General features: G+C 42.1%; 2 long non-coding RNA genes across 3 annotated transcripts; both read left to right on the top strand.

Annotated features, from left to right (window-relative positions):
- The first annotated feature begins 7,847 nt into the window (after positions 1-7,847).
- LOC140704175 (uncharacterized) lies at positions 7,848-12,728 on the top strand. 2 transcript variants are annotated; one of them, XR_012083305.2, is made up of 3 exons: positions 7,848-8,123; positions 12,155-12,283; positions 12,413-12,728. It is a non-coding gene; the product is annotated as an uncharacterized LOC140704175 (long non-coding RNA). The 2 variants fall into 2 exon arrangements; XR_013542371.1 differs by lacking the exon at positions 7,848-8,123 and having other exon boundaries at positions 8,229-12,283.
- A 7,936-nt stretch (positions 12,729-20,664) lies between these two features.
- On the top strand, positions 20,665-27,603 carry LOC144587160 (uncharacterized). Its single transcript, XR_013542372.1, has 2 exons — positions 20,665-20,855; positions 23,684-27,603. It is a non-coding gene; the product is annotated as an uncharacterized LOC144587160 (long non-coding RNA).
- Positions 27,604-27,939: the final 336 nt, after the last annotated feature.

The raw sequence follows: 27,939 nt of genomic DNA, 5'->3' as shown, positions 1-27,939 counted from the left end.
CATTAAATTGTGCAGAATTTTACAGCTTCCTGTGCAGAACAACAGGTGAAAAATAAGAGGAGGTAAATAAATAAAGGATATCCCATGTAGTTTAGTAGACAGAGTGATGGACTAGGAACCAGGAGACCTGGGTTTGAATCTTTGCTTAGCCATGAAAACTCAACCGGGCTATTAAACTGATAAAACTATTCCTTAAATATCTCACTTTCCTCTAAGGCTCTACTAGGGTTGGGATAAATCAGTTTCAGCTTGAGGACACATATCAACAAAAGTAAATGAAGAGGGAAAATGAGACAAGAGTTTTCATTTTTGCAGGAAGCTCAGAAATATCGCAGATACAGGGGGAAGTCTCAGTAGGGGATCTCAGAATGGCAAGACTCAGAAAATCACAGCGAACGAACATTTTGGCCGATGCTCTTCACATCCAAGTGAACGAAGCCGTGTTAGCGCTTCTGCTTCAGTCTCAACATCCCAGCAGATCCCAGATTTCTCTCGCCCAAAGATACACTTGGAAATGGCTGAAATTCTTGGCAGATCACTTACATTTTTTGGTTTTTAGATCAAAGAGCACACACGTTGCTTGTGATTTCATAATTCGAATAATTCACTTCATGCTTGACTTTTAAGAAAAAAATTAGGGAAAGCTGGTCCTGCTCTTGTATGGTGAAAACCCACAGGCACTCAGCCAGGAGCCTACCCTGATTAAAAGGGCCTCGGGCTCTGTAGCCCGTAGCCCATAAATGAAAGTTCAAGCACAGTTATTTTTGACTGGCCTGCAAGCTTTCTGCAAATAATCCCAATAGAGCTCATAGATCACCAGCAGGGTCGCTCTGTAGCATCCCCTTGCCTTTTCCCGTCAGGTGTATAAATGTCAATCCTTCTGTACAGGTACAAAAATCTTCTTTCAGCTAGAAGGAAGCTCAACCCTGGTTGTGCAATCCTAGAACCCTTGTCACCAGAGGAGGAAGAGGGAAACCTTGAGAGGGCAATTAAATCTTCTTGCACTTCAGACTCCCAATTTTGGTGGCATATTATTTGGGCCAGTGGGAAGAGAGACACTGATTAAGCAGATACACCTGCCTAACAGCACCAGTCTATGTTTAACTGAAGGCTTTGTGCATTTGAACTTGGTACTTTGTTAGCATTTCTCCATGGGTTTTGCAGGGAAGAGGGGGTGACAGCTCTCAGGGAGAAATGCAAGCCAACCCACAATTCCCTCACATCCCAAGCTGTTATAATATGACAGCCCCATCTTCTGCAGCTTTAGGCCTTTGCTATAAATAGCAGAAAACATTTTTTCCAGGCCTGGAGCTTGCTATGCCATTTATCCTACCTATGTCCTACTGTGGTCCTATCAAACCCCCCCCCCCCGCCTCCGTCTTCACCTCCGTCCCTCACTGCCAGGATTATTTTGAGTTCATTACTGTCAGCTATTAATCATTGGCATGGCCAGCCATTTTAAAAATAAAACAAATTACTGGTCTGTGGACGTGACAAGTCATTTCCAGCCACCAAACCGCAGGACCAGGTATTTTTCACTATGGTCGAAAATATGCCTTAGACACAGGGACGGCTTTATGTGTCGGCATTTGTGTAGAGTTTCCATGTAAACGTAACACTGCCATAGGCCAAAGGGAGAGGGATGCATGGGGAGTTGATGGGGAAACCGCCAAGGCTTGAGCAGTTGTTAAAAGATGACACTTTGTAAGCTATGTTGATAACCCACTTTGGAAGGACTGCAAAAACACAATTAGTGGTGCTAAAATATATATCGAGAGAAGTGTATTTTTAGAGTTCAGCAGCAGCTTTCCCCAAGGAGAAGGGAGTGCTTCTGGGGTGGCGGCAGCAATGTTGACCATTAGAAGCCTGATGGGATTCCCTCGTGGGTAATCCTAAAGCCAGCTTTGGGTACCAAGAGGCTGTATCAACAGATGCACAGGGTTAAGATCATGGGAAGCCATAGTACCACTCTGTTTTGCTTTGGTTAGATGCCTTGCCAGGAATATTGTGTCCAATGCTGGCTACCCCAGTTTCAGAAGAATATCAACACATTGGAACCAAGATGGTAAATGCCCAGAAACCAAGTTGCAAACAGCTGAGGGAACTGGGTTTGTTCAGCATGGAGAAGAGAGGATGAATAGGAGAGATGATGTCCATCTTCAAATATTTCCAGGGCTATCATATGGAAAATGGGACAAGCTTGTGTCCTGCTGCTCCAGAGGGAAGGACCTAAACTGACAAGGTCAAATAACAGGAAAAGAACTTCCTAACAGTGGCTGAAATCCAGTAGCAGGTCACAACTAGAGTAGGCCAATTGAATCAGCAGGATCCGATTTGGCGAATCAACTTTTCTATAAATTCTATTCATTCAATGGGCCTGCTTTACTTACAACTTCCTACTGGATTTCAGCCATTAAGAGTTGTTTGGCAATGGAACAGATGACCTATGAAGACTGTGGACTATCTTTTTCAGCAGAGGAGGGATGACCTTGGTTCAGGGATGCTTAACTTGTGGTTTCCTGTATCGGAAGAGGTTGGATGATCTGACCCTTTTGATCCCATCAAAATCTATACAGTGGGGTCTCAACTTACGAACGACCCTACTTGCGAACAATTCAACTTATGAACCGCCCTATAGGGGAAATAAGGACTCGACATACGAACTTCCCTCGAGTTACGTACAGGAAAAAAAGTGCTCCCTCCCCCCCTTAGAGGCTTCTGGAGGGGAAAAAGGGTCAGAAACTTACAAATAAATAAAAGAAACTCACTTACCAGGCCTTGGTAGCCCCCAAACAGCAGGAAAAAGAGCAGGAAACAGCTAAAAGCCAACACCCAGAAGGGAGCCTGGCAGCCATTTTGTGCTCCCCCCCTCCTGCACCCTCCTCTCCCCGCCTATCAGCTGATCGGCTGGCTCTGAAGAGGCTTGGGGAGGCTTGCTCAGCACCTAAAAAGCCTGCCTGTGTGTCTTTGTGCTGAAAAAATCAGCACAACATGCTTTAAAACATGATTTAAAATTGGCTTCATTGAAAAAAAAGATTTCTAAAGTGCTTTGCAAACTGTTCCCTGCCTTCCTCCTCATTTCCTGAACTTAAGGAGAAAAAAAGAAAAATATCCCCCTCTAGTGGCAGAAGGCGGAATAGCAGCTTCCCATTAGTTTCTATGGATGGAAAAGAGCAGATACAGATTAAATGGTTTTCAATGCATTCCTATGGGAAATGCAGATTCGACCTAAGAACTTTTCGACCTAAGAACCACCTTCCAATACGGATTAACTTCGTAAGTCGAGACCCCACTGTAGTTCTGTGACTCTGTTATTCTCACATCTCAGAATATGAAATCTAAGCAAAAGGAGAAAGGACTTTATTGGTGCCAATGGAGGAATGCTGAATTTGTAGAGAAATTACTAGGTGAAAGCTTGAAGTCTCTTCCTCAACATGGAGTAGCCCTAAAGTAGATGGGAGTAAGAACAAAAGAAAATCTAAGCTGCCTGTTGCATATTAAACTTAATATCCAGTTAGCCTCTGGAAGCTGCCAGCCCTGTGCTCTGTAGTTAGGAGAGCCCTTAAGCCCAGTTTCATAAACTCTTGTCATCCATGTACCTAAATGCAGAAATGAAAATGTGTGGGGAAAATGTTGGGTATGTTTTGCTAACTTTGCTGGAAAAGCTCTTGTGCAACTTTATACCATACAACGAGGATGATGCCATCATCACACAACAGGATTATCAATTTAAATTAATTGAAAGCTTCTTATCCCACTTCCTTTCAGGTCCCAAGACTCCGTAGGGCTCCATTTTGCCCAGAGGAAGCCTTTGGGGGCCTCGGGGGAAGCCTTTAATATCAAAAAATTAAGGCCAAATTGCTAGTGGCAGTCCCAGTCTTGGTGACAATTTCCCGATATTAAAGGCTCCCACCATATCCCATGACTCCCAGAGGATTCCCCAGGGCAAAAGGCAGCCCTAGAAAGCCTTGGAACATTAATGAGGGGATAGGAAGCTTTCCATTCACCTATATTAAATTTTCCTATCATGGGGTGATGACATAATCGTACTTGCATGACGTACATTATACCAAGAGGATTTTGGCCAGTATTGCATATTATGAGCTTCTGCAAAGTGAAAGTTTTCGTATTGAAAAAAGTATGCTTTGATAAACTATCAAATATATAATATCAGAGAGTAGGGTTGAGATATGTTTGGGGCAGGAAAGAGTTTGTGAGTAAAAAATTACTGAAAAGGATATTTTCAAATATAACCAAACAACTAGCAGTTTCAGATGGATGATTATAATAATCCCTACCCTGACTGAGTTCTGGGGTATTTTCTGACTCCATACAAATGCCAGGGCAGTGAGGATTAGCAGTAGGGTTAGGGTCGGTAGAGGAGTTACATTTACAGGTCTTACATTTCCTGAACCTGAATCTATTGAGAATTCAAGTGCCATCCCCACCCCATCCCCTTGTCTGATACCGAAACTAGAATACAGTACTTCAATTGTCTTTCATTGTCAGAATCATGGTTTACGGGGGGCGGGGGAACAACATGGGACATTTTGTTGTGGTGGCCATTAGTCCAGCAAATTACATTGGTTGGGGAAAAGAAAAGAAAAAAGATTTGTTGAGCCGAATTTTTGTACCAGCCATTTTTTGGTCTGTAATACCAAACACAGAAACCTGTGCCTGAATTGTGGCTGAACCTAGAAGACCATGTCAACTTTTTGTCATTTAATATTTAAAAACTTGGCTCTTCAAGCAGGCCTTCCCTGCTGTCAACTCTTGAGTTATATCTTTCTGTTCTTTCATTTCCATCTTGATCATACTATATTATTGTTTAAATGTTTTATGATTATGATTGCCTCTGATTACAATTGTGATTGCGATTGTGATGTTTTTATTGTCATTCAATGATATTTTATGATTTTTGTAAGCCGCCCCGAGTAGACGCTCTCAAGGGGGGGGCGGGGTATAAATCGAATGAATAAATAAAATAAAATAAATAAAAATAAATGCCTTCCTTATAGTCTATGTGGATTTTGAATGTTTGCGTATATGTGTGCTGGGGGGGCAGAGGAGCATTAGCACATAGGCTCTGCATGAAGGCTTTCCTAGGCTCTCTGTCAGCAGTCATTTTAATGCATCTTTGGCAGGACATGATATTTGTGCACAGTAAGGAGCAGTATGTTATGTGCCTATACTCCGGCACCTGCAACATTCATGTTCAACATATAAGAACAAAGATGTGTTCTGTAACCTGATTTTTTTGTGTGCAAGCCTGACTCGTTAAGGTTAAGGGAATGAAAAACAAAAACAGAAGAAAGACAAGATAAGTATTTTATGTCTCCCAGCTGGAAAGTTCAGTTTGCTGAAAGCAGTCTGTGACTTCAGAAAAACTCATGGAATGAAAGCTGACAAGACAGTAAAAGCCAAGTCTTTTTTCTTTTAGTTTCCTTTCTGCTCTCAATCTAACAGCTGCCCCCATGTTATCCCCAATGTGGTCCTCATTTAAGGATCAGACTCAATCTGCTTACATAAAGGTGATAATTTTACTGCCCCACAGAGTTCAGCTGTAGCTACGCAAGCTTCATTATTCAGAGGTTTTCAGATTATATCTCTCCAGTCTTCAGTGGGAAATTTCTGTTTAACTTCATATTTAATTTGATTAATACTTGCCTGTTTACTCTTAAGTTCCTATTTTCTTCCATGTTTTCTTTTCTTTTCTTTTAGCTTCCACTTTTAATTTGTTTGGAACATGGTCTATAACAGAGATAAAGTCACTCAATAATTCAAGAACTGCTTCATGAAGAAACAGCTACAACCACAAAGAAAAATCAGAATGAATTGGCAAGGGGCAAAGGAATGTGGTCCAAAATGTGTAGAATGGAGATGAAAAGAAGCTTCCCCAGGAAGCTAAATCCAGACTTAAGCAATAGGTTGTTTGTAACAGAAGTGGGGTGGAACTGTAAACCCTAAGAATACAATATCCCTCCAAACCCACACCCTTCAACACTGCATTTACCAATTTCTTCTTGAGCAGGAACTGCCTATTTCACAATTAAGTTATAATATTAATAATGCATTAAACATTGTACTTACAATTCTAACTGGCTCAGATGGCTAAGGGCTGAATCCAAATCACTTTAAAACTGGGGATGCTAGAAATGACTCAGGGACCACCCTCAGTTTGGCTTAATGTTGGGATTGTGTTGTACCTTGAGCTGATGAATTATTTCAACCTGGTGTAACTTGGCTGCTCACTGGTCCAAAAGCTTTTTTTTTTTTTTTGGACAGTTATTTGCTAGCAAACATGTGCACATCACTCAATTGTCAGATCTCTTAAATAGCATTTTGCTGGCAGAAGAGGTAAAGGTAAAGGTTCCACTTGAAATTTAGTCCTGTTGTGTCCCCATTTCCAAGCCGTAGAACCAGTGTTTGTGCAAAGACAGTTTCCGTGGTCATGTGGCCAGTGTGACTAGACACAGAATGCTGTTACCTTCCCACCAAGGTGGTACCTATTTATCTACTTGCTTTTTTTATGTGCTTTCGAACTGCTAGGTTGACAGGAGCTGGGACAAGCGACGGGAGCTCACTCCATCAAGTGGATTCAATCTTACAACTGCTTGGTCTTCTGACCCTGCAGCACAGGGGCTTCTGTGGTTTAACCCACAGCACCACCACATCCCTTTTTGGCAGAAGAGACTTGTGCCTAATTCTAACTTCTTATAGCAGATGTACCTTTGGATTAGGATTGCCTTCTTATTTGCTAAGTAAAATTTTTACAACCTGTTATAAAGCAGTAGATCTCAGTGTAGGGTGTTGTTTTCTTATGTGCTGTCAAGCACTCCCAAAACCATGATGACTCTATAAATTAATGACCTCAAAAGGGTCCCATAATTAACAGTTCTTCTGAGGTTTTGTAAACTAGAGGTCGTGGTTTCCTTTACTGAGTCAGTCTGTTACATATTATGTCTTCCTGTTTTCCAACTGTCTTCCATGCTTCTTATTATTTTTGTCTTTTCCAGAAGTCTGGAAAACATTATTTGTACCTGCCTGCTTTTATTTATTTGGGAAAAAAACCAGGCTGCAAGGGCTGAAACATTGCTCCTCAAAAAAGGCCTTTCAAAATTAGAAAACAACAACAACAACACCATTAGAAGCATGCACATGTGGTGTGGTACAGGCTTGCCAGCAAGAGTTTCACAAACTGATACATTGTATATATTCCTACCTGGGTGAGAGAGATGTTTGGAGAGATCCAGGGCAGTGAAAGGTCACAGAAACAGAGCCAAAAGGCAAGTTTTTTTTAAAAAAAACACGCCAAGTTTGCTTTAAACTATCCATCCATCCATCCATCCATCCATCCATCCATCCATCCATCCATTCATTTCATGTTTTTGCCACCCAGTTAGTGTGAAGCTCTACTCTGAATGATTGGCAACAAATTAATCAAATGCATTAATAAAACAATATAAAATACAGTTAACAATATAAAATATGAATAAATATGCATACAGTTGCATATTTGTTAGTATTTTATATTAATATTTTATATTGTCAACTGTATAATTAATATTTTATATTGTTAACTATTGAGATAAGAAAAAAGAGTGGTCTTTGCCAGCTGTTTCTAAATGAATATAAATTTATTTTCATTCTATGCTTAGCTCCTGAAAAAGGCCACCGCTGAAACTCATCGAGCCTGAGCTTTTTAGATAAGCATAAAATCTGCATTGTCAACATTTTTATACATCTTGAGTCTCAGTCTCCCATTTGTACTTTTGCTACCAGCGGATGTAACAATTCCCTCTGCTTTATATCTGTAAGGCTTACAGATACTAGAGACCAGATTTCAAATGAGTTGATATTCCCAGCCCGTCATCCGTTACTGTCTGGTTTGTTTGTTGTTTTTTTACATAGTATAGATAATTTTGACCTTGGTTTCCAGTAAAAATCTTTATTAACACTCAGCCCCCACTTCTTTTATTATTTCAAAAGGTGAGGGAACCATTTTTGGAAGACATGCAAGCAACATATTTGTAGAGCTAGGGTGTGGAAAAAGGACAATAGCTTCCTTCTCTGCAATCTGCCGAGCAGGCATGGCGACATTTGTTTACCAGAGAGGTTAAAGGGTGTGTATGCTTTCCTGCTGTATATGTTGCACTCTCACACACTTTAGCTTCACCTTTTCATTAAGTCCAAAACAACCCTTCAAAATATTTCGGCACAGAGGGAATACAGCCACATCCCAGCTGTTCTTGCTTCTGTCCTCTCCCAGCAACCTTAGTTCAGCTCATGTGATCGCCTCCCAGGATCCTCTAGCACTGGGTGATTCTACATGTATGAAGTTCCTGTTATAATAATCTTATAACTGCAGAGCTGGAAGGATCCTATGGACCATCTGGTCCAGCTGAACTCACAACCTCTGGCTCTGCAGCCAAAATGTGTATGTAGAGTATGCTTAAACTTCCAATTTAAAAAGCCAGGAAATTCAATTCTTTAAAAAAAAACTTCCAGTTATGAATGTGGGATATCATCATCATCATCATCATCATCATCATCATCATCATCATCATCATCATCATCATCATCATCATCATCATCATCATCTTAGAACTGCTGATCTGGAAGTGAGCCTAGAGATCATAAAGTTCAGCCCCTGTCAGGGAAGCACAGTGGGGAATCAAACTCCCAACCTTTGGCTCCATAGTCAGAGACATAAGCCACTGATTGTGCTTTTGTATCCATGATTCAAAACACCAGGAAATGGCCCAATATTTCTGCTTAATATCATGCCTCCACTGCCAGCAGGCAAAAAAGTTCCTGAATTTTACACAGCAATGGGCAGCCCAAATGTTGAAGACATTGCTGTCAGCAGCAAAGATGGTCTACAGGATGCCCTCTTGTGATCACTAACATTCACAAAGAGACACCAAACAGGAGAAAATCCCAGAACCTGACTCCTTTTTTTCATCAGTTAACCACTTCTCACAGAGCAATATTCAGGGCAATATACAGTTCTTCAAATGCAGCTAATAGGTTTCTGAGGATCTCATCACAAAATGAAGGGTCAAGTGTACATGGGGTGGGATAAACAAATTCAACTATTCTGCCCCCATAAATAAGACTCAGTATCAAACAGATCCCAAGATGCCTGATTAGATGATGCTTTGGCCATGTCTGTAGATAGTATCACAATTACTGCGTCAAACCCCAAGTACAGTAATATAAATGACTTATTCCTTGACGTGCCTAGCTAATTTATAACAGCAGGTAAAATAGGATTACACTCAATCCCAATAAACTCTTCACTACTAGGAACAATTTTTCTGGACAAGAGTTTGAAGGAAGAAACAACATAAGAGTTTTTAACCTTTCTCCAGTTGTCACATAATGCATTGAATGAAATGTTACTTGTATTTGGTAATGTTCACTTCATGAATTGATAATGAAAATCTTATATGAAGTCTCCGAGGAGCAACAACTTATTGTAGCTCTTCTTGAATATCATCACCCACAATTCTTCATTAAGCTGGAGTGGATCTGTCTCTGTCTAGCTCACCACAGTTAAACCAAGATGTCAACAGAATCCCTTTGCATTCTTTTTAGTCTCTTATTGCTTAGATGGTGAACATTTGATTATTTCAAATCCCATTTGGTTAAAAATGCAAGAAGACTCAGCTGGTGACAGATTGGGAGAAAGCTTGCTCTACCACATTCCGTGGTAGGAAAAAGTTATAGCATCTATGGAAGTTGCTAAAGAAACAAAGAGAACATTCAAACAATGGACAGAATAGCTCCCAGAGGCATAGAGTCACTTGTCTGAGGATAGTTACATAGCTTTGTGTTTGGATGAGAAGTGGTTAAGTGATAAAAAAAGGAATCAGGTTCTGGGATTTTCTCCTGTTTGGTGCCTCCTTGTGAATGATAGTGGTCACAAGAGGATATTCTTCCAACATCCTTTTTTGCGAATACTAGTAAAGTCCATAAGATAACTCTTTTCTTGTATGTCTTACTGATGACAATCTGTGCAGAATCTGTGACCCTTGTCAAGAGATTGAGAAAACAAGGGACCATGGTTTCTGTTGTTCTTCTAGAAAATCAGTCATTGTAGTTCATGCCTAGGACAAGCTGACCAAGAGAAAGGGGAGAAAGTACCACTGGTAATTGGAAGGCAGTACCTGTGCCTTGTCTCTGTGAAAAGGAAAACTTTAAGGTTGGACTGAATTCACTCCTGGTTTCAGCTGAGGAAAGGGAAAGAAGAACAAGTTCCTCTCTTCTTGTTGAAAGTTTGGGGAAACTCAATGGCTGATTGGTAGATTTTCTGGAAGGGTCTAGAAACTGGAATTTTGGGTATAAAATGGGGACAGATGTTACTTAGTTTAGCTTTGTTATTTCTTAGGAGAATGTTATGCTCATCTGTTGCCTTACTACGCAACTTGCTCTTCATGCATGCTCTGGAACTATGTTTAATCAATGCTAGGATGTGAATAATAGCATAGGTCAGCTAGAGTTTTTATTTTATTGTGGAGTTTGTTCTGGAGTTTTTGTTACCTCAAACTATTTGATAACTTATTTTGCTCCACAAGCTTTTTGACTATTTTGTAACTGTTGAAGCTGTTTTGAAGTATTGATTTTTCACCACCTTTAATAAAATACAAAATTTTACAGCTGTTTCATTCTTGTGGCTTGGGAGGGTTGTTGGTACTAAAACCAGGCTTGCTTCAACCATCTACTAGAAGCCTGTGTGTTTTGTGGGTATTTTTGGTATTCCTACCTTGCAGGATTGGAATGAGAGTCAATGTGCTTAACCTTGTGGATTTTTAAAAAAATAATTCCTTGGAAGCACTGCTTAGTCAGAGTGAACTAAGGTGTTGGGAGAGTACAAGGCAGGGACATTCCCTCCAGCCATCAGCACATTTGGGCCTCCCGGATTTTACCAACACCATGACAATCAAGGTAGTGTGGCTCAGTAGTTAGCCACACTACCCTGATTGTTCTGGTGTGGGTAAAATCCAAGAGGGTCCCTCTGAACCAGGGCAACCTTAACTATCTTTTGTTTAGTTGAGCATCTGAACAAACCTTTGTTTTTGTATATCTTAGCAGATGAGAATCTATATTTTTATGCTTTATTATTGAAAACCCTGTTGCATCCCGTAACCTTCTTTGCTGGTTCCTTTGTGTCCTCAAGTCTCATGTGGAGACTCAAATTTCCTCTTCTGTGTTTTTCTCAATTTCCAACAAAACGTCAATTCTCTCACTTGGCTAGGACTCCCAAAGGTATTTACTCAGCTAAGCAGATGCAGTCTCTCTCTCTCTCTCTCTCTCTCTCTCTCTCTCTCTCTCTCCGTGTGTGTGTGTGTGTGTGTGTGTGTGTCTTGGTGTCAGCGAGAAATCAGTAGATCTCAGAAAACTACCTGCTCTCCCCTCCCCTCACTATTTTATTTTATTTTTGCCTGCGGGCTTCCAGCTTTTTCAGTCTCATGTTTCCTACACACTTGTCAGTATCAACTTTCCACCTTGGGCCATCCTGACTATGAACACACTTCCTGTCAAGAGCATATACCTCTTCAATTGTTTTAACCCTGTGTGAAGTTTTCTCACATCTCGAATGAGCTCCCACCTCATAAAATCTGCAATGCAGACTTTCTGTAACTAAGATAATCACTTGCAGAGCTGGAAACATTTGCAAACCCTTCCATGATTTTCTAGCAGTTCAGCCAATTGGTTAGAAGAGCACATTGACTCCAATGATTAAAGTCCAGTATTGGTAATATTCTTAGAAAAAATGACACATGGAGCTTTAATAATTAAGAAACTGTATTAAATTCTGCTTATTGGTTGCACAGCATTTCTTTAGAAACCTGAACGAATGTCAGTTAATTATTTGTCACCCGCATCTAATACTTTCCACTCTGTGCCAAGTTGTTTTCATGCAATCCACATGGTGGATGCTAGCTAGAAATACTTTTACCATCCGTCACTGCTGAAAATCACTAGAGCTGGTTCCATCTGCCTTTGTTTACCTAGCAACCAGAGTCGGGTTGCTAATGTGAAGGTCGCCCCATATGAACCCATCAATCATCAAGCATACCATTTCAGCCTCACAGTCATATCACTATTTTATTTAAGAAAAATGATTTAATTCTCTCCTGCATGCTAGTGGCTGTGCGTATCTATATTTCATAATGAGGAATTCTGAAGCTGAACTAAAGAGAAGGGAGGGAAATCCTGCAGAAGGACTAAAAAGAAAGAGGCATAATGCCCATGAAGAAAACCAGATGTGATTCAGGTACAGTATATCGTTTCTCTGCTTTATTGCTTTCGAAATCCTGCCTTTTCTGTACATGATGTGCTGAATCCTAGACTAGTGTTCAGCAGCACCTGAATCCCTTTCAAAAATGTGGCTCGTGTTCCATAGGTTTCACCGGTCTTAGAGAACATGGGGCAGTTGTGACACCATCCTGAGACTTACACGCCTTTAATGAACACGGGAAGTCCCAGCTACAGCATATTGAAAGTAGTGCAATTTTATACGTATCTCCTGCCATCCTGCCAGCTACTAATGTAAGCAACAAACAAGCATGAGTCCAATCACAGGACAATATCCATGGCAATACATTAAATGTCAGATATCTTGTAAAGCAATATATGACCTTGACAAGGTGGTTCTCTCTATATATTGAAAGTTCACATTTTAATCATGTTCTGGCAGTACAGTACAGTTATTACCCACCTCGATTCTTATGTCTTGTGTATGTTGTATGTGTGCGTGGGTGTGGGTGTGCGCGCACACACTGTCTTTAGACAAATATACATAGATTGAATTGGGACTTGGTGAAGGAAGGAGCCCACTGGGCAAAGCAGCACTTCCCACATCTGTGTGTCTAAATTAAAAGGATGCAATGCAATTAAACATAGGGAAAAAAGAATCAAATGTAGCAACACCTTATATAGAAGATAATGAGGCAGCACCAAAGGAGGAGACTGACAACGCCAAGCCCCTGATAACTCCTGCGTTTTTGTTTTGTTTTTTTACTCACAGAGGGTCTCTGAGTTAGGTCACTGAGCTTTGCAGTTGTTTTGTACAATTTATTATTATTTTTAAGTGAGCTTCCACCATCCCGGAAATCCAGAAACCCACAAGTACCAGCACAGACTCAGACAAGGATCAGGCTGGACTTGTTTCCAGAAAGGGTCAAGGGAACATTGGGCATCAATCCGGGTGGTCTTAATCTGGCACAGAGCAGGTTGGAACACACATATCAGGAGATGCTGAAAATACTCATACCAATGGATGAGGGTCTGGGACCCATACCTTTATCTCCATTTGTAAAAATAACTTTCTGAGCTCGGAAATAGGATTAGACAACTGAATTTGAATAGTCTTGGACCAACGAATTTTTAGTTTTTCTATGTGGCTGTTTTTTCAACTGCCACCTTAATCCACCTCCACTGTCTTTGTCACTTATCTCTCCTTGTTGCCATCCTACATCTCCTCTCTCCTCATGGTTCCCTGCAACCCCCCAAATCTCTGGATTCAACATTGATTTTTATCCCTCCCCAGGGAAATTACTCAGTGTTTTGGCTCTCACAAGCAGATTGCTAAAACTTTAAGTCTTCTCTGCTCAATATATCTGAAATGAATACACCAGTAATCCAGAGCAACATTCTCCCTGTGTCTAGTCTTTTCTCCCACCTTCTTTATGCAAACATGGGTGGGAAACAGCCCAGAGACAAATGACTTTTTAAGCCCCTTTGTCTTAGTTCCCTCTTACAAAAAAAAACTCTGGAGGAATCAAACTCAAACAGAGAGGGGGTGGTGTCTGTCTGGACTGTGAGAAAAACTGGACCTGTGTGGTTTATATAAGAGGTCCTCCGTGGGGAGGCCTCCCCATTAACTTTACAAGTGAATTAAGCACTTTACAAAAAACATATGTTCAGCAATGTGCCTGCTGGGTGCCAGGCACAACATGGGTAAGAACATGAGATGCTGCGGGAGCAGCTGAAGGAGGACAATGGCCGATGGAGAGGCAGGCTGGCAGGCTGATGCCAGAGGCATGCCGCCCGCAGCTTGGCCAGGCGATAGGTGGCAAAGCAGCTCCCAAAGGGAGCTGGGAGGGGAATAAGGAAGTGGATGTCAGCTGGGGAAGGAACTGGAAGTTGGCTTTATGGGTAGTGGCAACCATTCTAAGAAAGAATCCATTAAATGCCAAGAAACTGAGCCGAAGTGAAGGAGAAAGGGGGAGGTAGGTTCTGTTCCATTCCTTTTTCCCAGCCCCACTAAAGGTCAGAGAGGGCTTAGGGGAACTCTATATTCCCTATAAGCTTCTCCCATAATCTGCCCAAAGCCAGCCAGACCTTATTTTCCCAAGGCCCCATGTTCCCCTTTGGCTATTAACGTGTGGAGAGGTCGATTTTAACACCTTCCCTTCTGTTATATTATAACACTGAAAAGCCCTGAGGTGCCCTCAGCTGACGGCTCTATTCAACCATTCCTGTAAACAGACACTTTAGAGGCAGCAAGGGAACCTTTTTTTTCCAAAATGAATCATCTTGCTGGAATCCTGTCGCTCAAATGTACATTTTTATCTCCCTAATTTCCACGTCTAATCAAATTCTCACCATTCCATTGATGAACGTTTTCCAATTCCATGTGACTTTAACACAGGGACCAGAATCCTGTTTGCTTGCAGGATCTTTCCCCTCACCCCACTCTAAGCAGCTCTACCTTATGTACCTGACGTTGCTGTCATTGCACGATCAGATGAGCAAACACTGGCATGCCCAGTGACTTGAAGGGAATCTGAAGAAGAGGGAAAAGTACTCTGCAGTCAACCTTTTCCTTGTATTCTTTCCTCCGACATGATTTGGGCTGGTATAATGATTATACGTCACATTTTCATATGCACTGGCCATATGGGAACCGAAGTCTAAAAAGATCTGGGGGCCCATAGTTTCCCAGTCTTTTCTTTTCAACAACCTACAAAGATTGCTCAAGGACGGAGCCTTTCTGCCATCTTTAGAGTATGGTTTTGTTCTTGTGGGGGAAGAAACTTTAATACATTGGGAAGGTATGTAATTTTTTACAGGGATGTGTGAAATAGATTGTTTACTCTTAATTCATTAAGCTATTCAGGAAGGACATTTGAGCGGTACTTGGCTTTTTGACTGGTTGACATGGACATGTAGAAAGGTTGCCCAATGGCTCTTTTCAACTGCAAAACATTATGAAAGAATGTCTCAATATAGTCCAACATTTTTCTGGATCAGTTTTTAAACATCTCCCTTTCATTTTACATGTGCATTTATATCTTAATCTCATGTTTATGTATGTCCTGATGTACTGCTATTTTGTCATATGAATGGATTCATGACTGTACAGTGGTGCCTCGCTTAACGGCGATAATCCGTTCCAGGAAAATTGCTGTTAAGCGAAAATGTCGTAAAGCGAAAATAAAAAGCCCATTGAAACGCACTGAAAACCGTTCAATGCATTCCAATGGGCTAAAAACTCACCGTCCAGCGAAGATCCTCCATACGGTGGCCATTTTCGGTGTCTGTATAGTGAGGAATCTGTTCCTAAACACAGAGGGAACCATTTTAATTACCTGGCAGCCATTTTGAAACCACCGATCAGCTGTTAAAAAAACATCGTTTTGCGAAGAATCGGTTCCCGAAGCAGGGAACCAATCATCGTAAAGCGAAAAAACCCTATTTAGACCATTGTTTTGCGATTGCAAAAATGTTATAGTGAAGCGGATGCGTCATAATGCGGGGTAATTGTAAAGTGGGGCACAACTGTATAATAAAAGTGGCTCAGCATAAACACCTGGTACTTTATCTCCATGAAATTTCACTCTTTCTGTGTGAAGCTAGCACAGAAAAAGTAGGCAACATCATAACCAAATTATGCACTTTTGATGGATTAGCCTTAACCTTGCTAACCGAGCCTCATTCAGTCTTTGACATAATCTAAAGAAGTCTTCCTAGAGTAGGCCTATTGAATCAATGAGGATTTGGTGAATAAACACCATTGATTCAAATAGGCCTATTCTAGCTGCTACTTACTTTAGTAAAGAAAGCTACAGTTAGAGTAGGCGAATAGAAGTCAATGGAACTTCCAGAAGAGTTGATTCACTAAATCCCCATTGATTCAATGGATCTATTCTAGTGCATTTTACTATGCTAAGGAACAAGATTTTAGCCATTGACTGGGAAAATGCTCCTATTCTTGCAAGCCCAGTGCACACCAGCTGTTTCATGAACAATGTAAACCTTGCATTTTGTGTTACAGCAATTTAAAAAAAATATATTGTGGAACATTTTGAAATCTCAGGGCCTAAGCAATCTATACTAGTAATTAGAATAGTTGTAATAACAGCAATAAAGCAAACTAATTTGTTTAATTCTAGAAATGAGATAAAATTGTGCTGAGACATTCAGCCACTTTCATAATCTTTTTCTCCTCTATTCATGGGCTACTGCTAATGTTTGTTTCTGTCCTAACAGTAATGGAAATTGTAAAACCCATCAAGGTATTCACGCACCCTGATGATCTCTAGCAAAAACCTTCTGTAGTAATAATCTTGGAACTGTAGAGCTGGAAGTGACCCTATGGATTACTGAAAATATTCCTGTTTTAAGACACCAGACCTAATCCAGTTGCAGTTTGCTAGTCACAACCAGAGCAAATTCACTGAACTAACTGTTGAGTGGCGAATCAACACTTACATGCTTCTTATGGATTCAGCGGGTCTTTGCTATTTGGCACCACCAGCTGGACTGAGGTCATTGCCACCACTATTTGAACACAATACATAAAATGTGCGTATTACAATTTACCTTTTTCCCCTCTCTTTTTTTGGGGTCAAATGCACTGCAGAGTGAAAATGCATCACACAGTAACCTCAGGTGTTCATCTGGGGTACAAACAAGATCCATTCATTCTTTCTTTTTGCAAAGGGAAAATGGCCCTGAAAGATGCAGACTGCATATGTTACCCAAATGACTCCTTCCTGCAATTATCTGTTTCTTTGTTTTTTTGTTTCCTCCTAATATATTCAAGCAGTTTACTTGGTTGCTCTTCTTCTTTCCCTCTTTTCCACTCTTTTCTTGTCATCGCTGTTGTTTAGTCGTTTAGTCGTGTCCGACTCTTCATGACCCCATGGACCAGAGCACGCCAGGCCCTCCTATCTTCCACTGCCTCCCGGAGTTGTGTCAAATTCATGTTGGTTGCTTCGATGACACTGTCCAACCATCTCATCCTCTGTCGTCCCCTTCTCCTCTTGCCATCACACTTTCCTAACATCCAGGTCTTTTCCAGGGAGTCTTCTCTTCTCATGAGATGGCCAAAGTACTGGAGCCTCAGCTTCAGGATCTGTCCTTGTCATATCAACCTATTAACCTGGGTCATAGTAGCCCAAAGTTACCCCGTGAGATAGGCGAATAGGAAGTGAGACCAAGACCACCCTGGTCCTTTCCCTAGTCTAAGATACTGTGGGTTACATTACACTGGCCTTCCAGTGGCTGAGTTGTGGCTTATCTTTTTAGGTGAACTTTTGTGTTCAGTATTTGTTGCCTACCTGAAAAGACGGCTACCTTCAAGGAGACTGAAATGCTTTTGGTAACTCATCATAATAGGAATTGCAAATTAACGGCAATATAATTCCAAAGTTTCTTGCAAACTTAGATTACCTGGAAAGTTGTTGATGGTCAGGAGCAGCTGGAGACCATTTGAGGTGGCTAGAAAGGAACAGTCCCAGCCCCCATTATTGCTGCCTTCCATGACTCACCACTACAGATAGCTGAGTTGCAGCTTCTAAAATATCTTCTTCTGATTGCAAAACTTAAGTATAAAGTTACTCACTACGAGAACATCCATGCCTCAATGTCCATTAGTCAGACAGTCATCTTTTCCCTTAGAAAGCTGGAAGCCAGTTCAGTGCTGCGGCCCAAAGTGACTCGGATGCTAAGAAATGCTTTGATTCAGCTTCAGGGCAACCACGTGTAAGGTAAATGTAGCTCCACAGGTTGAACTGTTTCCTTTAAAATATAACTATTAACTTTGTGTTTATGGGTTGATGGGCTAAAAACACAGGTGTTAATATGTACTGAAGGGAAGGAAGATGCTATGAACCTGCTGGTCACCATATATAATAATATGAGAAAAGGAAAACCAGCCATATCTAATTCTTAACTCTGATCTTCTTAAAACTGGGGCAGATCTTTGGGGGCCTTTGTTGGGAGAAATGTGGCACAGAAATAATAATAATAATAATAATAATAATAATAATAATAATAATAATAATAATAATAATAATAATAATAATAATAATAATAATAATAATAATAATAATAATAATAATAATAGTCGTCGGCGGCGGCGGCGGCGGCGGCGGCGGCGGCGGCGGCGTCATCGTCATCGTCATCGTCATCGTCATCATCATCTTCAGGAACTCCTAGCAAGGAGGTACTTGCTAGAACTTGTTCAGAACTTGCCTCATTTATGGCAATGCATGAAGGTATTCTGGACACAGGAACTGTTGTTGGGTATATTAGGTTGCATTTAATGGAACCCATCTGCCAGCAAAGCTGAAACTGCTAACGGGAGCTGTGATTCCATGGGCCACCCAGTTCTACTTTGGAGGGTTTGGGGTGTCTTCTGGAGCAGATTTGAGGCATGGGCAAGGAAGAAGAGAGCAAGAGAGAGCCCCATCACAACCCATGGACAAAAGAAAATTCTGTTTCACATTCTGCTCAGGATGTAAACCAAGCCCAATTTCCTATATGGAAATCCTATTGAGACTTCTATTGAGTCAAACTCAGTAAATATAGGGAGCAAAGAAATAGACGCCTCCAGTGGTAGGGACAGACTGGGTCCAGATGGATGCGGTGGGAAACAGAATGCAAGACTTAGGCCCTGATCACATGAGGAAAACCTTCCCTACTTACATCATTGCATAAATTTGCAGTGACACGACGCACAGCCATTATTGAATCCTTTCTCTGGCCAGCTGTGTAACTGTGGTTTATTTCCCCCTCACTGGGAGGGTTATGTTATTTTGTTCTGATGACATATCGGAACATTCCTTACCAATATTGCATGTGTGGACATCCATCCCAGTGGGGAAAGTTGAGTAGAGAGAATGTCCAGGAGCAAGGTGCCACATCAATGAAATGTGCCTGCCCAGTGGACCTTAGTGCAGGGGCAGTGGGGGAATGTCTGGACTTTGCCGGCAAAGGAAGGGAGGAAGGCATGGGTTAAGGGTTTTATATTTGTTTTACATTACAGTGGTGCCTCACTTTACGATTGTCCCACATTACGACAAATCCGCTTTACGACGATCTTTTTGTGATTGGAATTGCGATCACAAAACGATGGTCTAAATGGGGGGATTTCACTTTGCGATGATCGGTTCCCTGCTTCAGGAACCGATTCTTTGCAAAATGATGATTTTTCAGCAGCTGTTTGGTGGTTTCAGAATGGCTGTTGGGTAACTAAAATGGCTCCCCGCTGTGTTTACGGACGGATTCCTCGCTATACAGGCAGCGAAAATGGCTGCCGTATGGAGGATCTTCGCTGGACTGTGAGTTTTTACCCCACTGGAACGCATTGAACGGGTTTCAATGTGTTTCAATGGGGTTTTTATTTTCATTTTTCGATGTTTTCGCTTAACGGTGATTTTCCTGGAACGGATTATCGCCATTAAGCGAGGCACCACTGTATAAATATAGAAAGAGGCTGCACTACCCCATGAGACAAGACAGAAAACAAATCATTTCCACAGTGTAGCCAGCCATAATGTTTCAAATAGGAAGAAATGAATCGGCAGCATTAAAACAAATGGTAACATTCAACCTGGTATATATACCATGTGACCATGATTCAGTGCAACAGAGATGTGGAAAGTATCATTAGAAGTGGGGAACATTTCCCTTGTGTGATCAGGACATTCAAACCCCAGAACAAGCAAATTTTAAATGGCGCCCTGGGAGAAGGGTTGGAGGGGACGAATCTGAAAGATGTATATAAGAAGCATTGGACAATGTTTCCTTTCCAGCACGAGAAAGAAAAGCAAATCCTGTTTAGGAGCTTAAGTCATGCAATACGCTGTGCCATGGAATTGCAGCCAGGTCTGGAAGCTGAACTTGTGAAGGGTGACTTCATTTATAAAAGTGAGGGGAGCATGCATTTCTTTCCTTTCACTAGTTCTGTTTTTTTTCCTCCCCCCCCCCCTTAGGTCACATAATATTAAAAAGAATCCTTTTCTTAAGAATATAACAGAGGGAAACTTTCCAGTAACAAGCAGATCAGCAGAAGCCAACTGGCCTGTAGGGTGACCAGCACTGTGGCGTTTTAATCAAATGCATTGCTTGTCTCTTGGAAACCATGGCTAGCATCCTGCTGCCTAAATGAGGAGTGGAAAGGAAATTGTTTTAATGTTTCTCACATGCTAGCAGGCTCCCTCTTGCATGACCAGCCACGTGACTGATCTTGCGACCAGCGCTAGAGTAAGCATCCAGCAACTGGCCCAGGAAGAGTACTTACGCAGCTTCCCTTCATCTCTTCATCTAGGCAACAGAGCAACAACCCACAGACTGTGCAATAGAGATGGGCGCAAAACAAACCAGGAAAAAAAAACAGGAACTGGTTCGGGGTTTGGTTCATTTTGCTGAACTGAAATGAAGCGCTGCAGTTTTTTCCCTTCTATGTTTCATTTTGCTTCAGCAAAATGTGGTGTCCACTCCTGCCCGCACCCGGGCACCTCCCTACCCGGTCTTGAAGCCATCCATGTGCCATCACTCCTTCCTCTGCCGCCGCCATCCCAAGAGGCAACAAGCCTGACTTCTGTGCAAAGTAGGTAGGTGATGGGGGCTGAGGGAGAGGAGGAGGAGGCAGGTGGGTGGTCCCCGCCCCCCCGGCATGAATCCAAAAAACGAAACACAAACTGGTTCCTTTTTTGAGGCTGTCTGTCATAGTTCGTGGATAGCCACGAACCATCACAAGACACGGTTTCTATGGCTTGTGCCCATCTCTACTGTGTAATGTTAGTAATGTGGGAGAAAGAAACTCCATCCAGTCATTACTGAAACCACTACTGTCGACACAGTTAGAGAACACTTAGCTCTCACCCTCCACTATTGCTTTCTTCACATGGACAGCAATGAGTGTGAAGAGAAGAGGTTGCTCCTCACAAGAGGCTTTAACATGGTTAGATGCAAAATTGGGGCTTTTGCCTTCATGCCAAGCCTACAGATGGGCAGGAACCTCTCTTCTTTAGACTGCTCACTGCTCTTGTGAAAGAAGCAGTAACAAAGGGGAAGAGGTTCAGGTGGGCCTTTCTAACTGTAGTGACAGCACTGGGTTTGCTAATGACCTAACAGCAGCGGAAAGGGCCAACAAATGTTTTCCCTTCTTATTTTTAGTGATAAGATTTTGATCCACATCAAGTTCATTTGTTTATTCATCAGAGTTGGGGAGACTTTCTTCATTTTTTTAGCCTGGGGGCTAAATTATAGTTTGGGTCTTGGGAGCAGCATTCCAGCAATTAATAGAGAATAGGTAATGGCTGTGGGTGTGTGAAGAGGGAGATACAAGGATTGGTTAGTGGCACCAAAGGGGTCAGCTGAGGCCAGATGTAAGCTTCCCCACTCTTAATATAATATATAGCTCAAATCAATATTGAACATGCCTGCTGTGAATAGTAGGACAGTTAATGTTTGATGATGATGATGAAATTGCGTCACACCTCATCTGCGAGTGTCCAATGGTTACATGAACAGATTACAAAATTAGATATGACAGAGGGGCACAATTAGTGGACTGGCCATTATGCAAAAAAAATAACTTGCCAGCCTCCAAATACCCATGGGAGCATTAGATAGAGAAGGTGTCAGAAAATAAAGAAGTCAAGATCTTGTGGGATTTCTGGATCCAAACAGATAGACACCTTGAACATAACACACCAGACATAGTAGTAATAGAAGAAATGTCTGGATCAGAGATGGGGACAAATTTAAAAAATGGCTATTTGTTTTGCTCTGTTAATCGTCAAGGTTAACAAATCAACTAATATTACAGCTACAATACTGCCCACCCCGATGACCTAGAGACACCACATTTGCAGGGAAGCTTCCTCAGACACTTTTCTACAACTCCTGAGAGTTTGGTGAACATTAGCTCACAGACCCCCGAGTTATATAATCACAAAGAGGACTTCCCCAGGAAAGCTCCCCCAGGTACTTAGAGACTCCGGAATCACAACAGAGCTTCCTATGTCTTTTCCCAACATGCCTGCCAACTTTGGTGAAGATTGGATATTGGAACTCTGAGTTATTCGCCCACAAATTGGGTCCCACCAGGGGAGTTTACCACATGGCACAGAAGCCCATGACATTGAGGGAGTTCTATTTAGCCCCAGCAGAATGAGAGGTCCCTTTGGCAGAGGCATGCATGAGGCATCAAGTTTGTCTTCAGCTCAGCACAACAGTACATTTGCCAGTGAAGTAGAGTTTGCCCTCAGGAGGACTGGAGCGAAGGAGGTATTTGGCAGCACAGCTGGCTTTTTGGCTCCGCCGGGCACTGAGGAAGTTGGCAGCAGGAAAACAGGCTCTTTTGGCCCCATCGGGCACTGAGGGAAAAGGCAGCAGGAAAGCAGGCTTTTTTGGCTGCATCGGGCACTGAGGTAGTTGGCAGCAGTAAAGTACCATGTCTTGCCCCAGGCACTGAGGCAAAAGGCAGCAGAGCAGACTTTGGTCTTCTTCAGTAACATCAGATTTGCCTGCAAAGGAAAGGTTTTTGCCTCCAGGAGGCAACTGAGGTTGCTTGCAACTTCCAACAGCACCAGCAGCAACCGTCAGATGAACAAGGTTGGTGCTACTAACAGCAGTTAATCCATGGGGCCACAGGGCTGTCAGAAACAGATCAGCTCTGCAATCTGAAGCTGGTTGATGGGGTGATGGGGTGACAAAGATGCTCGTTTAGAACTGGAAAGCTGGGGATTGCTTGCAACTTGGCTGCTGAGACTGCCTGGATATGATAAAGATAGCCTTCGGAGGTTTGGGGGGCTTAGACAGGCCGGCCCCCTTGGCACGGGCTGAAAACCAGGTGAGCTCTGCCATTTGAAGCCAGGCGATGGGGCGATGGGATGATGTCTGGACAGGCTTTGGGTGGGGCAGAGCCCGGCTGCGCTGCTACTGCAATGGTTAATCCACGAGGGTGCTGGTGAGCTGAGCTAATTCGTTCGGGTAGTTTGTTCCAACTTCTGCCTACCTACTGAATTGGGATGGGACTGAAAGCAGAGTGTGTTGCCCCATCATCAGGGAATGCCAGGGTTGAAAATAAAAAATTGGAAAAACTAATAAAATACAGAGATCTGGCCATCGAAACATCTCGCCTGTGGAAGAAATACACTTTAGTGGTCCCCATAGTCATTTGGGCTTTGGGAACAATATCAAGAAATTTCACACATTACTATAAGCAATTGCAGATCTTAGAAATAACACCACCAGAACTACAAAAAACAGCAGTATTAGGAACAGCATACATACTGCACCAATATTTAATGGGTACTTAGTTTTTTGGTTAAAACTTGTATCTGTATATAATATCAGTCAATGTTTTTATATTTTTGATTCGTAATAATGATGTGCTGTCAAATCAGTTCTGATGTTTGCTAATTCTTTCCAGGATTTTCTACATACAGAGTACTTTCTGGGGCACTCTGGGACTGCACAGCATGCCCAAGGCTATCCAGGCTAGCTCTTTTCCTAGTACACCTGGTGCAGACTTGAACTCCCAACCTCTGGTTCTACAGAGAGATGACAAATCAACCGGACTATCCAGCAGTTCATGTTCAGTCAACATTGAATTCCTCCTTTTAGTTCCAACACAGAAGAAAAGAGTGGTGAAAAAGCAGTCTATTAAGTAATACCTTCTCCCATGAGAGTGTTAATGATCAGAAGTAAGAGCAGGACTTCCTACACAAGGGCTGCAAAGGTTTTCAGGCCAGTTGGGAAATCCTCGTGGACCAAAGGTTCTGTATCCTTGCTCTTGGATAAAAAGAACAGGGTTTGTTGCATTTTCTCTCCTCGTTGTACTTCCAATTTGTTCAGAAAATAAGTACAGCCATGCTGGATCAGACCAAAAGCCTGTTCCCTCACAGGAGGTAGCCAGATGTGCATGGAAATTCCCCCAATCATGAGAATAACAGCTCCCTCCTCCTTTTGTTTTCCAGAAATTGATTCGTTTATCTGTCACATTGTCATCCTCCTCTCTGCCTTTATGAGGAACTCAAATACAGTATCCCTCCGGCATGCATGCTGGGTTAAGCCAAGCGCTGAGCGCACTGAGCCTTAAGTATAATGAAGGCACTTCATCTAGCTCTCTTTCTGAGGACACCCTTCGTGCTGTGCTTTCCACTACCTACATTTCTGCGGATTTAATTTCTGCTTTAAAAAATTAGTTTCCATCCCAACTGCCAAGATACACAAAACATGAGCTCAGCTTCCAACCAGGACCAAGCTGGAAAGGTGACCTTCTGTTTTGTTGTTCCTTTCAGGCACCCTTTAAAAAACGAAAAGAGGTGTTACAGCGTGAGGGCCAAGAACACGCTTGCCAACCATCAGTACATTTACTGACTCTGGCAGGGAAACCAACAGCGTTTTGGTAGCGGCAGTTGTTTTTCAAATTGCTCTTCATGCAACCCACACATTGCCAGTAAATTTGTTGTTAAAGCAAAAATAAAAAAAAATGCAGTGTGTGAAGTATGTAAATATGATCAGCATCTTCATGAGTCTAGAAAATCTTTTTGAAATTAGTCCAGAAGGAAGGTAAAGAATGCTCGGAGAGCTTTTCAAAATTGGGATAGAAAGCCATTGCAAATATTATATCCTCTCTGATCCCCATCTAAGCTAAAAAGTGAGAAATGACTTACCACACAGGTCACCACCATCTCAGCGTTAGTTGGTTGATCGGTTTCAGCTTTGAAACCCACTTTCCTTTTTTCCAACTGCTCTACACTCCAAATTTGAAAACAAGTGCATTCACGAAGCAGAGGGGATAAAAATGACAGGACGAAAACAATCCTCTCTCTTACTGTTTCTCCTTCCTCTTCAGGCTGCAATCCTACACCACTTATCTGTGTTGAATTCAGTTCAATACAGTTCCAAACCATATTGAACTCAGTGGACATCTGAGTGGTCAGGTAGAGGACTGCACAACCAGGGTGGGTGGTCAGTGATAGAACAAGAGAGCCAGGATTGGGTCAGGAGTTGGGGGACTTGTAGAAGGCCATTTTTTAGAGGCAGCCATATGGAGCATGGAATGTGTCCTCAGATGTTTAAGACTAAAGCTCGCATAGAGTGTGACTATGGTGGAACGCAAAATGGGAAGTATCCAGCTCTATTTCAATTTGCTTTGAAGCCTGCATTGTATTTAAAATTATAATCAGTCTTCACACAGGGGATGCAGAACATTTTGGAAATTCTGTGTTCCCATTGGACACATTGTGACAGGCATTCCAGCCCACAGCCTCTCTTCTTTCCTCTAGTCCTGCCTCGGCTTTCAATTTATAGATTGTTGTACAGCAGCTTTGTTTTCAAATACACACATCCCATGGCACCCTCTTCCATTTCATCTTGCTTGCTTCCCCCCCATTCCTTTAAAATATATATATACAGTATATGTGCAGAGGTTGTCCAGCGACAAGCTCCTTGCGGTCCCTCCTCTCACTGATTGTCTTCTGATTTTTTAAATATTACTTTATTTCCTTTTCGTATAGCACTGGATTGCCACTGCACACACACACACACACACATATTTTAAAAGGGAACAGAAAAAGGAGCAAGCAAGATGAAATGAAAAATGATGCTATGGAATGCATGTATTTGAAAATGAAGCTGTTTTACAACAAATCATAAAAGAAAAGCCAGAGGTGGGACTAGAGGAATGAAGGAAGGATCGACACCTACAAACACACTCTTTCCTGTCTTGTGTAACTAACCACATGGGAAAAAAATCCATTTGAATCCTTCCAGCAGTGAAGAAAAAAAGTTGGGTTAGAAGAGAAAAGTCCTGGATGGATTTGAATGAATCCTGGTGAATGAGTCAGTAAAAAATATTTCCAGTATACCCATTTTTTAAGCAGAGCCAATCCTGTGGTGTTTGAGGGTGTATTCACATACAAATGTACAGTAAAAGCAGCTGTGGGGCAGGTTAGGATGGACTGAGGCTGTCATACTGGGGGAGGTTGAATGACCCTCTCCCTAGTGCTGTTTTGCAGTTCGAAATCATTCACATCCATGCAAAAACTGCTAAAAGGGAAGCATGATTTGATAGATATATTTTTCTGACCTTGGATCTAATATACAGTTTTGTCGTTTTGAGTGGGGAAATGGCACAGGGAGAAAGAATTGTCAGCATGGCAGCTTTTAAGTCTTTTTTAAAAAAGTAACTATCCCATTTTGGAACATTTAATATGACCTTTAGAAATATGTTCTCTGCTATTTACTCCTCAACAGTCCATTGATCAACAACCTATCCCAACTATCTGCACTGTATGCATACCTGAACCGGAAGAAGTTACTTTCTTTGGACTCCATATCTCAGAATAACCCATTCAGCCAACAGCTATTTCTGTCGATCGTAGTTGAAAACACTTCCTCTTTCCATCTCGGATGTGATCTTTTAAGATTATATTCCGTATATCTGAGGATACATCCATGAAATATCTTCATCTAAACAGTGCAACAAGATTCGTTGTCGTTCTAGTGTGTGAGCTTACACACAAAGTTTTACTCAAAAACAGAAGCAAAAAAAGAGAGAGATTATTCTGACACATTTTGAGCGTCTGTGTGGAAGGGAACAGCTAATGACAAAAATCATTAGAAAGAGCCTTGATGCCTTGTTGTCCAAACGCAGAGTGGAAGGAAAATCACAGCAACATCGTTTCCGATCCTGCAGGTTCCCAACAGCATGACCAGTTGCTTATCCAATCTCTCAGTCAGTGCAAGAATGTACACACCATTGGGAGCCTGCCATAGCAGGAAGGACGCTGATGCATTTTCCCCTCTGCTGTATGTTTAGGAAACAGGGCACTAGCCGATGTTTTAAATGACTTCTCCAGCAAATTTTGCCCAGAATTAGATGAATTAGAACACTGGTTCTTAACCTTGGGTTACTCAGGTGTTTTTGGACTGCAACTCCCAGAAGCCTTCACCATCAGCTCTGCTGGTTGAGGTTTCTGGGAGTTGCAGTTCAAAAACACCTGAGTAACAAAGGTTAAGAACCACTGAATTAGAAGATGATGTCAAAGATCCTTCTAAATCCTTGGATAGGAGACCTCCAGGTAATACAGTACTACGGATGCTGAGACAAGGCGAGGAAAGAAACCCGCTGAAGAGCCACTACCCATCAGACCTGGAGAGCCACTACCCATCAGAGCTGGGAATAATAGATCAGCCATTCTCAAGGGGGGGCATAGAGCCCCCTGGGGGCCCCCCTGGGACATTTGAAGGGGGCCAGACGGAAAACAATTCCTCAACCCCGCCCTATAAGGTTTGTTATGCAACGTATACAGTACAAGCCTGATTCTGCCCACGTTTCTTTCATATTGTGCTTATGGCCATTGCCAAAAAAAAAAAAAAAAAGGTTGTCGGGCTATACTAGATTAGCTCGACCAATGACCAGGGATGTTGGTAAATCTTTGGACCTGAGTCCCCAGTCCAGGTCTGAGTCTTTGGTAACAAGACTTGAGTTAAATCCCGATTCTTTGGTCCCAAGTCCCGAGTCCCAGGCCTCGAGTCCAAGTTCCAAGTCTTGGATGGAGGCCAGGAGGAGACACATGCATGTGCATGAACAGAAACAGCACTTCTGGCTTCACTTTCTGGAGCAAGCCCTTGCCTCAGAAGCACTGAGCCTGGCCTCCCCCCCCCCCGCCGCTGCCT

The sequence above is a fragment of the Pogona vitticeps genome, chromosome 2 (assembly GCF_051106095.1).
Source record: "Pogona vitticeps strain Pit_001003342236 chromosome 2, PviZW2.1, whole genome shotgun sequence".
In the NCBI taxonomy this organism is placed as follows: domain Eukaryota; kingdom Metazoa; phylum Chordata; class Lepidosauria; order Squamata; family Agamidae; genus Pogona; species Pogona vitticeps.
The sequence above is the reverse complement of the archived record's forward strand: the minus strand, read 5'-3'. Positions and strand labels throughout refer to the sequence as shown.